Source organism: Oncorhynchus keta, chromosome 34, assembly GCF_023373465.1.
Source record: "Oncorhynchus keta strain PuntledgeMale-10-30-2019 chromosome 34, Oket_V2, whole genome shotgun sequence".
NCBI lineage: Eukaryota > Metazoa > Chordata > Actinopteri > Salmoniformes > Salmonidae > Oncorhynchus > Oncorhynchus keta.
The window spans coordinates 77438681-77451272 of NC_068454.1; the positions used below are offsets into that span (position 1 = coordinate 77438681).

At 45.8% G+C, this 12592-nt stretch overlaps 1 protein-coding gene and 1 long non-coding RNA gene across 17 annotated transcripts in view; both read right to left on the reverse strand.

Moving 5' to 3' along the window:
• The window catches only part of LOC118379514 (protein tweety homolog 1-like), a 52407-nt gene that overhangs the window by 11895 nt on the left and 27920 nt on the right, over nucleotides 1-12592 (reverse strand). The gene's annotated exons all lie outside the window — the stretch shown is intronic.
• On the reverse strand, nucleotides 1168-11848 carry LOC127915276 (uncharacterized). Of its 8 annotated transcripts, none has more exons than XR_008090844.1 (3): nucleotides 11698-11848; nucleotides 7333-7444; nucleotides 1168-1186 (listed from the first exon to the last, which is right to left on the reverse strand). It is a non-coding gene; the product is annotated as an uncharacterized LOC127915276 (long non-coding RNA). The 8 variants fall into 8 exon arrangements; XR_008090847.1 differs by lacking the exon at nucleotides 11698-11848 and adding an exon at nucleotides 9569-9604; XR_008090841.1 differs by lacking the exon at nucleotides 11698-11848 and adding an exon at nucleotides 8675-9273.

Below are 12592 nucleotides of genomic sequence, written 5' to 3' on the forward strand. Positions count from 1 at the left end.
CATGTTGTATAGACCTACTGTCCCTCTCCATGTTGTATAGATCTACTGTCCCTCTCCATACTGTATAGACCTACTGTCCCTCTCCATGTTGTATAGACCTACCTCCATGTTGTATAGACCTACTGTCCCCTCTCCATGTTGTATAGACCTACTGTCCCTCTCCATGTTGTATAGACCTACTGTCCCTCTCCATGTTGTATAGACCTACTGTCCCTCTCCATGTTGTATAGACCTACTGTCCCTCTCCATGTTGTATAGACCTACTGTCCCTCTCCATACTGTATAGACCTACTGTCCCTCTCCATGTTGTATAGACCTACTGTCCCTCTCCATGTTGTATAGACTGTATAGACCCTGTCCCTCTCCATGTTGTATAGTCCCTCTCCATGTTGTATAGACCTACTGTCCCTCTCCATGTTGTATAGACCTACTGTCCCTCTCCATGTTGTATAGATCTACTGTCCCTCTCCATGTTGTATAGACCTACTGTCCCTCTCCATGTTGTATAGACCTACTGTCCCTCTCCATGTTGTATAGACCTACTGTCCCTCTCCATGTTGTATAGACCTACTGTCCCTCTCCATGTTGTATAGACTGTCCCTCTCCATGTTGTATAGACCTACTGTCCCTCTCCATGTTGTATAGACCTACTGTCCCTCTCCATGTTGTATAGACCTACTGTCCCTCTCCATGTTGTATAGACCTACTGTCCCTCTCCATACTGTATAGACCTACTGTCCCTCTCCATGTTGTATAGACCTACTGTCCTCTCCTCCACACTGTATAGACCTACTGTATAGTCCCTCTCCATGTTGTATAGACCTACTGTCCCTCTCCATGTTGTATAGACCTACTGTCCCTCTCCATGTTGTATAGACCTACTGTCCCTCTCCATGTTGTATAGACCTACTGTCCCTCTCCATGTTGTATAGACCTACTGTCCCTCTCCATGTTGTATAGACCTACTGTCCCTCTCCATGTTGTATAGACCTACTGTCCCTCTCCATACTGTATAGACCTACTGTCCCTCTCCATGTTGTATAGATCTACTGTCCCTCTCCATGTTGTATAGACCTACTGTCCCTCTCCATACTGTATAGACCTACTGTCCCTCTCCATGTTGTATAGACCTACTGTCCCTCTCCATGTTGTATAGACCTACTGTCCCTCTCCATGATGTATAGACCTACTGTCCCTCTCCATACTGTATAGATCTACTGCCCCTCTCCATGTTGTATAGACCTACTGTCCCTCTTCATGTTGTATAGATCTACTGTCCTCTCCATGTTGTATAGACCTACTGTCCCTCTCCATGTTGTATAGACCTACTGTCCCTCTCCATGTTGTATAGACCTACTGTCCTCTCCATGTTGTATAGACCTACTGTCCCTCTCCATGTTGTATAGACCTACTGTCCCTCTCCATACTGTATAGACCTACTGTCCCTCTCCACACTGTAAGACCTACTGTCCCTCTTCATACCGTATAGATCTACTGTCCCTCTCCATACTGTATAGACCTACTGTCCCTCTCCATGTTGTATAGACCTACTGTCCCTCTCCATGTTGTATAGACCTACTGTCCCTCTCCATACTGTATAGACATACTGTCCCTCTCCATGTTGTATAGACCTACTGTCCCTCTCCATGTTGTATAGACCTACTGTCCCTCTCCATGTTGTATAGACCTACTGTCCCTCTCCATACTGTATAGACCTACTGTCCCTCTCCACACTGTATAGATCTACTGTCCCTCTCCATGTTGTATAGATCTACTGTCCCTCTCCATAATGTATAGACCTACTGTCCCTCTCCATGTTGTATAGACCTACTGTCCCTCTCCATACTGTATAGACCTACTGTCCCTCTCCACACTGTATAGATCTACTGTCCCTCTCCATGTTGTATAGATCTACTGTCCCTCTCCATGTTGTATAGACCTACTGTCCCTCTCCATACTGTATAGACATACTGTCCCTCTCCATGTTGTATAGACCTACTGTCCCTCTCCATACTGTATAGATCTACTGTCCCTCTCCATGATGTATAGATCTACTGTCCCTCTCCATGATGTATAGACCTACTGTCCCTCTCCATACTGTATAGACATACTGTCCCTCTCCATACTGTATAGATCTACTGTCCCTCTCCATGATGTATAGACCTACTGTCCCTCTCCATACTGTATAGATCTACTGTCCCTCTCCATGATGTATAGACCTACTGTCCCTCTCCATACTGTATAGACCTACTGTCCCTCTCCATGTTGTATAGACCTACTGTCCCTCTCCATGTTGTATAGACCTACTGTCCCTCTCCATACTGTATAGACCTACTGTCCCTCTCCATGTTGTATAGACCTACTGTCCCTCTCCATGTTGTATAGACCTACTGTCCCTCTCCATGTTGTATAGACCTACTGTCCCTCTCCATACTGTATAGACCTACTGTCCCTCTCCATGTTGTATAGACCTACTGTCCCTCTCCATGTTGTATAGACCTACTGTCCCTCTCCATACTGTATAGACCTACTGTCCCTCTCCATGTTGTATAGACCTACTGTCCCTCTCCATGTTGTATAGACCTACTGTCCCTCTCCATGTTGTATAGACCTACTGTCCCTCTCCATACTGTATAGATCTACTGTCCCTCTCCATAATGTATAGACCTACTGTCCCTCTCCATGTTGTATAGACCTACTGCCCCTCTCCATGTTGTATAGACCTACTGTCCCTCTTCATACCGTATAGATCTACTGTCCCTCTCCATACTGTATAGACCTACTGTCCCTCTCCATGTTGTATAGACCTACTGTCCCTCTCCATGTTGTATAGACCTACTGTCCCTCTCCATGTTGTATAGACCTACTGTCCCTCTCCATGTTGTATAGACCTACTGTCCCTCTCCATACTGTATAGACCTACTGTCCCTCTCCACACTGTATAGATCTACTGTCCCTCTTCATACCGTATAGATCTACTGTCCCTCTCCATACTGTATAGACCTACTGTCCCTCTCCATGTTGTATAGACCTACTGTCCCTCTCCATGTTGTATAGACCTACTGTCCCTCTCCATACTGTATAGACCTACTGTCCCTCTCCATGTTGTATAGACCTACTGTCCCTCTCCATGTTGTATAGACCTACTGTCCCTCTCCATGTTGTATAGACCTACTGTCCCTCTCCATACTGTATAGACCTACTGTCCCTCTCCACACTGTATAGATCTACTGTCCCTCTCCATGTTGTATAGATCTACTGTCCCTCTCCATAATGTATAGACCTACTGTCCCTCTCCATGTTGTATAGACCTACTGTCCCTCTCCATACTGTATAGATCTACTGTCCCTCTCCATACTGTATAGACATACTGTCCCTCTCCATGTTGTATAGACCTACTGTCCCTCTCCATACTGTATAGATCTACTGTCCCTCTCCATGATGTATAGATCTACTGTCCCTCTCCATGATGTATAGACCTACTGTCCCTCTCCATACTGTATAGACATACTGTCCCTCTCCATACTGTATAGATCTACTGTCCCTCTCCATGATGTATAGTCCATACTGTATAGACCTACTGTCCCTCTCCATGATGTATAGACCTACTGTCCCTCTCCATGTTGTATAGACCTACTGTCCCTCTCCATGTTGTATAGACCTACTGTCCCTCTCCATGTTGTATAGACCTACTGTCCCTCTCCATGTTGTATAGATCTACTGTCCCTCTCCATACCGTATAGACCTACTGTCCCTCTCCATGTTGTATAGACCTACTGTCCCTCTTCATACCGTATAGATCTACTGTCCTTCTCCATGTTGTATAGACCTACTGTCCCCTCCATGTTGTATAGACCACTGTCCCTCTCCATGTTGTATAGACCTACTGTCCCTCTCCATACTGTATAACCTACTGTCCCTCTCCATGTTGTATAGACCTACTGTCCCTCTCCATGTTGTATAGACCTACTGTCCCTCTCCATGTTGTATAGACCTACTGTCCCTCTCCATGTTGTATAGACCTACTGTCCCTCTCCATGTTGTATAGACCTACTGTCCCTCTCCATGTTGTATAGACCTACTGTCCCTCTCCATGTTGTATAGACCTACTGTCCCTCTCCACACTGTATAGATCTACTGTCCCTCTCCATGTTGTATAGATCTACTGTCCCTCTCCATAGACCTACTGTATGTTGATAGACCTACTGTCCTCTCCATGTTGTATAGACCTACTGTCCCTCTCCATGTATGTACTGTCCTCTCCATACTGTCCCTACTGTCCCTCTCCATGTTGTATAGACCTACTGTCCCTCTCCATGTTGTATAGACCTACTGTCCCTCTCCATGTTGTATAGACCTACTGTCCCTCTCCATACTGTATAGACCTACTGTCCCTCTCCACACTGTATAGATCTACTGTCCCTCTCCATGTTGTATAGATCTACTGCCCTCTCCATAATGTATAGACCTACTGTCCCTCTCCATGTTGTATAGACCTACTGTCCCTCTCCATACTGTATATAGACCTACTGTCCCTCTCCATGTTGTATAGACCTACTGTCCCTCTCCATACTGTATAGATCTACTGTCCCTCTCCATGTTGTATAGACCTACTGTCCCTCTCCATGATGTATAGACCTACTGTCCCTCTCCATGTTGTATAGACCTACTGTCCCTCTCCATGTTGTATAGACCTACTGTCCCTCTCCATGATGTATAGACCTACTGTCCCTCTCCATGTTGTATAGACCTACTGTCCCTCTCCATGTTGTATAGACCTACTGTCCCTCTCCATACTGTATAGACTACTGTCCTCTCCATGTTGTATAGACCTACTGTCCTCTCCATGTTGTATAGACCTACTGTCCCCATTGTATAGATCCACTGTCCCACTCCATACCGTATAGACCTACTGTCCCTCTCCATGTTGTATAGACCTACTGTCCCTCTTCATACCGTATAGATCTACTGTCCTTCTCCATGTTGTATAGACCTACTGTCCCTCTCCATGTTGTATAGACCTACTGCCCCTCTCCATGTTGTATAGACCTACTGTCCCTCTCCATACTGTATAGACCTACTGTCCCTCTCCATGTTGTATAGACCTACTGTCCCTCTCCATGTTGTATAGACCTACTGTCCCTCTCCATGTTGTATAGACCTACTGTCCCTCTCCATGTTGTATAGACCTACTGTCCCTCTCCATGTTGTATAGACCTACTGTCCCTCTCCATGTTGTATAGACCTACTGTCCCTCTCCATGTTGTATAGACATACTGTCCCTCTCCATGTTGTATAGACCTACTGTCCCTCTCCATGTTGTATAGACCTACTGTCCTCTCCATGTTGTATAGACCTACTGTCCCTCTCCATGTTGTATAGACCTACTGTCCCTCTCCATGTTGTTGTATAGATAGACCTACTGTCCCTCTCCATGTTGTATAGACCTACTGTCCCTCTCCATGTTGTATAGATCTACTGTCCCTCTCCATGTTGTATAGACCTACTGCCCCTCTCCATGTTGTATAGACCTACTGTCCCTCTTCATACCGTATAGATCTACTGTCCCTCTCCATACCGTATAGACCTACTGTCCCTCTCCATGTTGTATAGACCTACTGTCCCTCTCCATGTTGTATAGACCTACTGTCCCTCTCCATACCGTATAGACCTACTGTCCCTCTCCATGTTGTATAGACCTACTGTCCCTCTTCATACCGTATAGATCTACTGTCCTTCTCCATGTTGTATAGACCTACTGTCCCTCTCCATGTTGTATAGACCTACTGTCCCTCTCCATGTTGTATAGACCTACTGTCCCTCTCCATGTTGTATAGACCTACTGTCCCTCTCCATGTTGTATAGACCTACTGTCCCTCTCCATACCGTATAGACCTACTGTCCCTCTCCATGTTGTATAGACCTACTGTCCCTCTCCATGTTGTATAGACCTACTGTCCCTCTCCATGTTGTATAGACCTACTGTCCCTCTCCATGTTGTATAGACCTACTGTCCCTCTTCATACCGTATAGATCTACTGTCCTTCTCCATGTTGTATAGACCTACTGTCCCTCTCCATGTTGTATAGACCTACTGTCCCTCTCCATGTTGTATAGACCTACTGTCCCTCTCCATACCGTATAGACCTACTGTCCCTCTCCATGTTGTATAGACCTACTGTCCCTCTCCATGTTGTATAGACCTACTGTCCCTCTTCATACCGTATAGATCTACTGTCCTTCTCCATGTTGTATAGACCTACTGTCCCTCTTCATACGTATAGATCTACTGTCCTCTCCATGTTGTATAGACCTACTGTCCTCTCCATGTTGTATAGACCTACTGTCCTCTCCATGTTGTATAGACCTACTGTCCCTCTCCATACTGTATAGACCTACTGTCCCTCTCCATGTTGTATAGACCTACTGTCCCTCTCCATACTGTATAGACCTACTGTCCCTCTCCATGTTGTATAGACCTACTGTCCATACCGTATAGACCTACTGTCCCTCTCCATGTTGTATAGACCTACTGTCCCTCTTCATACCGTATAGATCTACTGTCCTTCTCCATGTTGTATAGACCTACTGTCCCTCTCCATGTTGTATAGACCTACTGTCCCTCTCCATGTTGTATAGACCTACTGTCCCTCTCCATACCGTATAGACCTACTGTCCCTCTCCATGTTGTATAGACCTACTGTCCCTCTCCATGTTGTATAGACCTACTGTCCCTCTCCATACCGTATAGACCTACTGTCCCTCTCCATGTTGTATAGACCTACTGTCCCTCTCCATGTTGTATAGACCTACTGTCCCTCTTCATACCGTATAGATCTACTGTCCCACTCCATACCGTATAGACCTACTGTCCTTCTCCATGTTGTATAGACCTACTGTCCCTCTCCATGTTGTATAGACCTACTGTCCCTCTCCATGTTGTATAGACCTACTGTCCCTCTCCATGTTGTATAGACCTACTGTCCCTCTCCATACTGTATAGACCTACTGTCCCTCTCCATATTGTATAGACCTACTGTCCCTCTCCATGTTGTATAGACCTACTGTCCCTCTCCATGTTGTATAGACCTACTGTCCCTCTCCATGTTGTATAGACCTACTGTCCCTCTCCATGTTGTATAGACCTCTCCATGTTGTATAGACCTACTGTCCCTCTCCATACTGTATAGACCTACTGTCCCTCTCCATGTTGTATAGACCTACTGTCCCTCTCCATACTGTATAGACCTACTGTCCCTCTCCATGTTGTATAGACCTACTGTCCCTCTCCATGTTGTATAGACCTACTGTCCCTCTCCATGTTGTATAGACCTACTGTCCCTCTCCATACTGTATAGATCTACTGTCCCTCTCCATAATGTATAGACCTACTGTCCCTCTCCATGTTGTATAGACCTACTGTCCCTCTTCATACCGTATAGATCTACTGTCCCACTCCATACCGTATAGACCTACTGTCCCTCTCCATGTTGTATAGACCTACTGTCCCTCTCCATGTTGTATAGACCTACTGTCCCTCTTCATACCGTATAGATCTACTGTCCCACTCCATACCGTATAGACCTACTGTCCCTCTCCATGTTGTATAGACCTACTGTCCCTCTTCATACCGTATAGATCTACTGTCCTTCTCCATGTTGTATAGACCTACTGTCCCTCTCCATGTTGTATAGACCTACTGCCCCTCTCCATGTTGTATAGACCTACTGTCCCTCTCCATGTTGTATAGACCTACTGTCCCTCTCCATGTTGTATAGACCTACTGTCCCTCTCCATGTTGTATAGACCTACTGTCCCTCTCCATGTTGTATAGACCTACTGTCCCTCTCCATGTTGTATAGACCTACTGTCCCTCTCCATGTTGTATAGACCTACTGTCCCTCTCCATGTTGTATAGACCTACTGTCCCTCTCCATGTTGTATAGACCTACTGTCCTCTTCATGTTGTATAGATCTACTGTCCTCTCCATGTTGTATAGACCTACTGTCCCTCTCCATGTTGTATAGACCTACTGTCCCTCTCCATGTTGTATAGACCTACTGTCCCTCTCCATGTTGTATAGACCTACTGTCCCTCTCCATGTTGTATAGACCTACTGTCCCTCTCCATGTTGTATAGACCTACTGTCCCTCTCCATGTTGTATAGACCTACTGTCCCTCTCCATATTGTATAGACCTACTGTCCCTCTCCATGTTGTATAGACCTACTGTCCCTCTCCATGTTGTATAGACCTACTGTCCCTCTCCATGTTGTATAGACCTACTGTCCCTCTCCATGTTGTATAGACCTACTGTCCCTCTCCATGATGTATAGACCTACTGTCCCTCTCCATACTGTATAGATCTACTGTCCCTCTCCATAATGTATAGACCTACTGTCCCTCTCCATGTTGTATAGACCTACTGTCCCTCTTCATACCGTATAGATCTACTGTCCCACTCCATACCGTATAGACCTACTGTCCCTCTCCATGTTGTATAGACCTACTGTCCCTCTCCATGTTGTATAGACCTACTGTCCCTCTTCATACCGTATAGATCTACTGTCCCACTCCATACCGTATAGACCTACTGTCCCTCTCCATGTTGTATAGACCTACTGTCCCTCTTCATACCGTATAGATCTACTGTCCCTCTCCATGTTGTATAGACCTACTGTCCCTCTCCATGTTGTATAGACCTACTGCCCCTCTCCATGTTGTATAGACCTACTGTCCCTCTCCATGTTGTATAGACCTACTGTCCCTCTCCATGTTGTATAGACCTACTGTCCCTCTCCATGTTGTATAGACCTACTGTCCCTCTCCATGTTGTATAGACCTACTGTCCCTCTCCATGTTGTATAGACCTACTGTCCCTCTCCATGTTGTATAGATCTACTGTCCCTCTCCATGTTGTATAGACCTACTGCCCCTCTCCATGTTGTATAGACCTACTGTCCCTCTTCATACCGTATAGATCTACTGTCCCACTCCATACCGTATAGACCTACTGTCCCTCTCCATGTTGTATAGACCTACTGTCCCTCTCCATGTTGTATAGACCTACTGTCCCTCTCCATGTTGTATAGACCTACTGTCCCTCTCCATGTTGTATAGACCTACTGTCCCTATCCATACCGTATAGACCTACTGTCCCTCTCCATGTTGTATAGACCTACTGTGCCTCTTCATACCGTATAGATCTACTGTCCTTCTCCATGTTGTATAGACCTACTGTCCCTCTCCATGTTGTATAGACCTACTGTCCCTCTCCATGTTGTATAGACCTACTGTCCCTCTCCATGTTGTATAGACCTACTGTCCCTCTCCATGTTGTATAGACCTACTGTCCCTCTCCATGTTGTATAGACCTACTGTCCTCTCCATGTTGTATAGACCTACTGTCCCTCTCCATGTTGTATAGACCTACTGTCCCTCTCCATGTTGTATAGACCTACTGTCCCTCTCCATACTGTATAGACCTACTGTCCTCTCCATGTTGTATAGACCTACTGTCCCTCTCCATGTTGTATAGACCTACTGTCCCTCTCCATGTTGTATAGACCTACTGTCCCTCTCCATGTTGTATAGACCTACTGCCCCTCTCCATGTTGTATAGACCTACTGTCCCTCTCCATGTTGTATAGATCTACTGTCCCTCTCCATGTTGTATAGACCTACTGTCCCTCTCCATGTTGTATAGACCTACTGTCCCTCTCCATGTTGTATAGACCTACTGTCCCTCTCCATGTTGTATAGACCTACTGTCCCTCTCCATGTTGTATAGATCTACTGTCCCTCTCCATGTTGTATAGACCTACTGTCCCTCTCCATGTTGTATAGACCTACTGTCCCTCTCCATGTTGTATAGACCTACTGTCCCTCTCCATGTTGTATAGACCTACTGTCCCTCTCCATGTTGTATAGACCTACTGTCCCTCTTCATACCGTATAGATCTACTGTCCCACTATACCGTATAGACCTACTGTCCCTCTCCATGTTGTATAGACCTACTGTCCCTCTCCATGTTGTATAGTCTACTGTCCTCTCCATGTTGTATAGACCTACTGTCCCTCTCCATGTTGTATAGACCTACTGTCCTCTCCATGTTGTATAGACCTACTGTCCCTATCCATTGTATAGACCTACTGTCCCTCTCCATGTTGTATAGACCTACTGTCCTCTCCATGTTGTATAGACCTACTGTCCCTCTCCATGTTGTATAGACCTACTGTCCCCTCCATGTTGTATCCTGTCCCTCTCCATACCGTATAGACCTACTGTCCCTCTCCATGTTGTATAGACCTACTGTCCCTCTTCATACTGTACTGTCCTCTCCATGTTGTATAGACCTACTGTCCTCTCCATGTTGTATAGACCTACTGTCCCTCTCCATGTTGTATAGACCTACTGTCCCTCTCCATGTTGTATAGACCTACTGTCCTCTCCATGTTGTATAGACCTACTGTCCCTCTCCATGTTGTATAGACCTACTGTCCCTCTCCATGTTGTATAGACCTACTGTCCCCTCCATGTTGTATAGACCATGTCCCTCTCCATTGTATAGACCTACTGTCCCTCTCCATGTTGTATAGACCTACTGTCCCTCTCCATTGTATAGACCTACTGTCCTCTCCATGTTGTATAGACCTACTGTCCTCTCCATGTTGTATAGACCTACTGTCCCTCTCCATGTTGTATAGACCTACTGTCCCTCTCCATGTTGTATAGACCTACTGTCCCTCTCCATGTTGTATAGACCTACTGTCCCTCTCCATGTTGTATAGACCTACTGTCCCTCTCCATGTTGTATAGACCTACTGTCCCTCTCCATACTGTATAGACCTACTGTCCCTCTCCATGTTGTATAGACCTACTGTCCCTCTCCATGTTGTATAGACCTACTGTCCCTCTCCATGTTGTATAGACCTACTGTCCCTCTCCATACTGTATAGATCTACTGTCCCTCTCCATGTTGTATAGACCTACTGTCCCTCTCCATGTTGTATAGACCTACTGTCCCTCTCCATACTGTATAGATCTACTGTCCCCTCTCCATGATGTATAGACCTACTGTCCCTCTCCATGTTGTATAGACCTACTGTCCCTCTCCATGTTGTATAGACCTACTGTCCCTCTCCATACCTACTGTCCTCTCCATTGTATAGACCTACTGTCCTCTCCATACTGTATAGACCTACTGTCCCTCTCCATGTTGTATAGACCTACTGTCCCTCTCCATGTTGTATAGACCTACTGTCCCTCTCCATGTTGTATAGACCTACTGTCCCTCTCCATGTTGTATAGACCTACTGTCCTCTCCATACCGTATAGATCTACTGTCCCACTCCATGTATAGACCTACTGTCCTCTCCATGTTGTATAGACCTACTGTCCTCTTCATACCGTATAGATCTACTGTCCTTCTCCATGTTGTATAGACCTACTGTCCCTCTCCATGTTGTAGACCTACTGTCCCTCTCCATGTTGTATAGACCTACTGTCCCTCTCCATGTTGTATAGACCTACTGTCCCTCTCCATGTTGTATAGACCTACTGTCCCTCTCCATGTTGTATAGACCTACTGTCCCTCTCCATGTTGTATAGACCTACTGTCCCTCTCCATGTTGTATAGACCTACTGTCCCTCTCCATGTTGTATAGACCTACTGTCCCTCTCCATGTTGTATAGACCTACTGTCCCTCTCCATGTTGTATAGACCTACTGCCCCTCTCCATGTTGTATAGACCTACTGTCCCTCTCCATGTTGTATAGACCTACTGTCCCTCTCCATGTTGTATAGACCTACTGTCCCTCTCCATGTTGTATAGACCTACTGTCCCTCTCCATGTTGTATAGACCTACTGTCCCTCTCCATGTTGTATAGACCTACTGTCCCTCTCCATGTTGTATAGACCTACTGTCCCTCTCCATGTTGTATAGACCTACTGTCCCTCTCCATGTTGTATAGACCTACTGTCCCTCTTCATACCGTATAGATCTACTGTCCCACTCCATACCGTATAGACCTACTGTCCCTCTCCATGTTGTATAGACCTACTGTCCCTCTCCATGTTGTATAGACCTACTGTCCCTCTCCATGTTGTATAGACCTACTGTCCCTCTCCATGTTGTATAGACCTACTGTCCCTCTCCATGTTGTATAGACCTACTGTCCTCTCCATGTATAGACCTACTGTCCATGTTGTATAGACCTACTGTCCCTCTCCATGTTGTATAGACCTATGTATAGACCTACTGTCCTCTCCATGTTGTATAGACCTACTGTCCCTCCATCCATGTTGTCCATGTTGTATAGACCTACTGTCCTCTCCATGTTGTATAGACCTACTGTCCCTCTCCATGTTGTATAGACTGTCCCTCTCCATGTTGTATAGACCTACTGTCCCTCTCCATGTTGTATAGACCTACTGTCCTCTCCATGTTGTATAGACCTACTGTCCCTCTCCATGTTGTATAGACCTACTGTCCCTCTCCATGTTGTATAGACCTACTGTCCCTCTCCATGTTGTATAGACTGTCCTCTCCATGTTGTATAGACCTACTGTCCCTCTCCATGTTGTATAG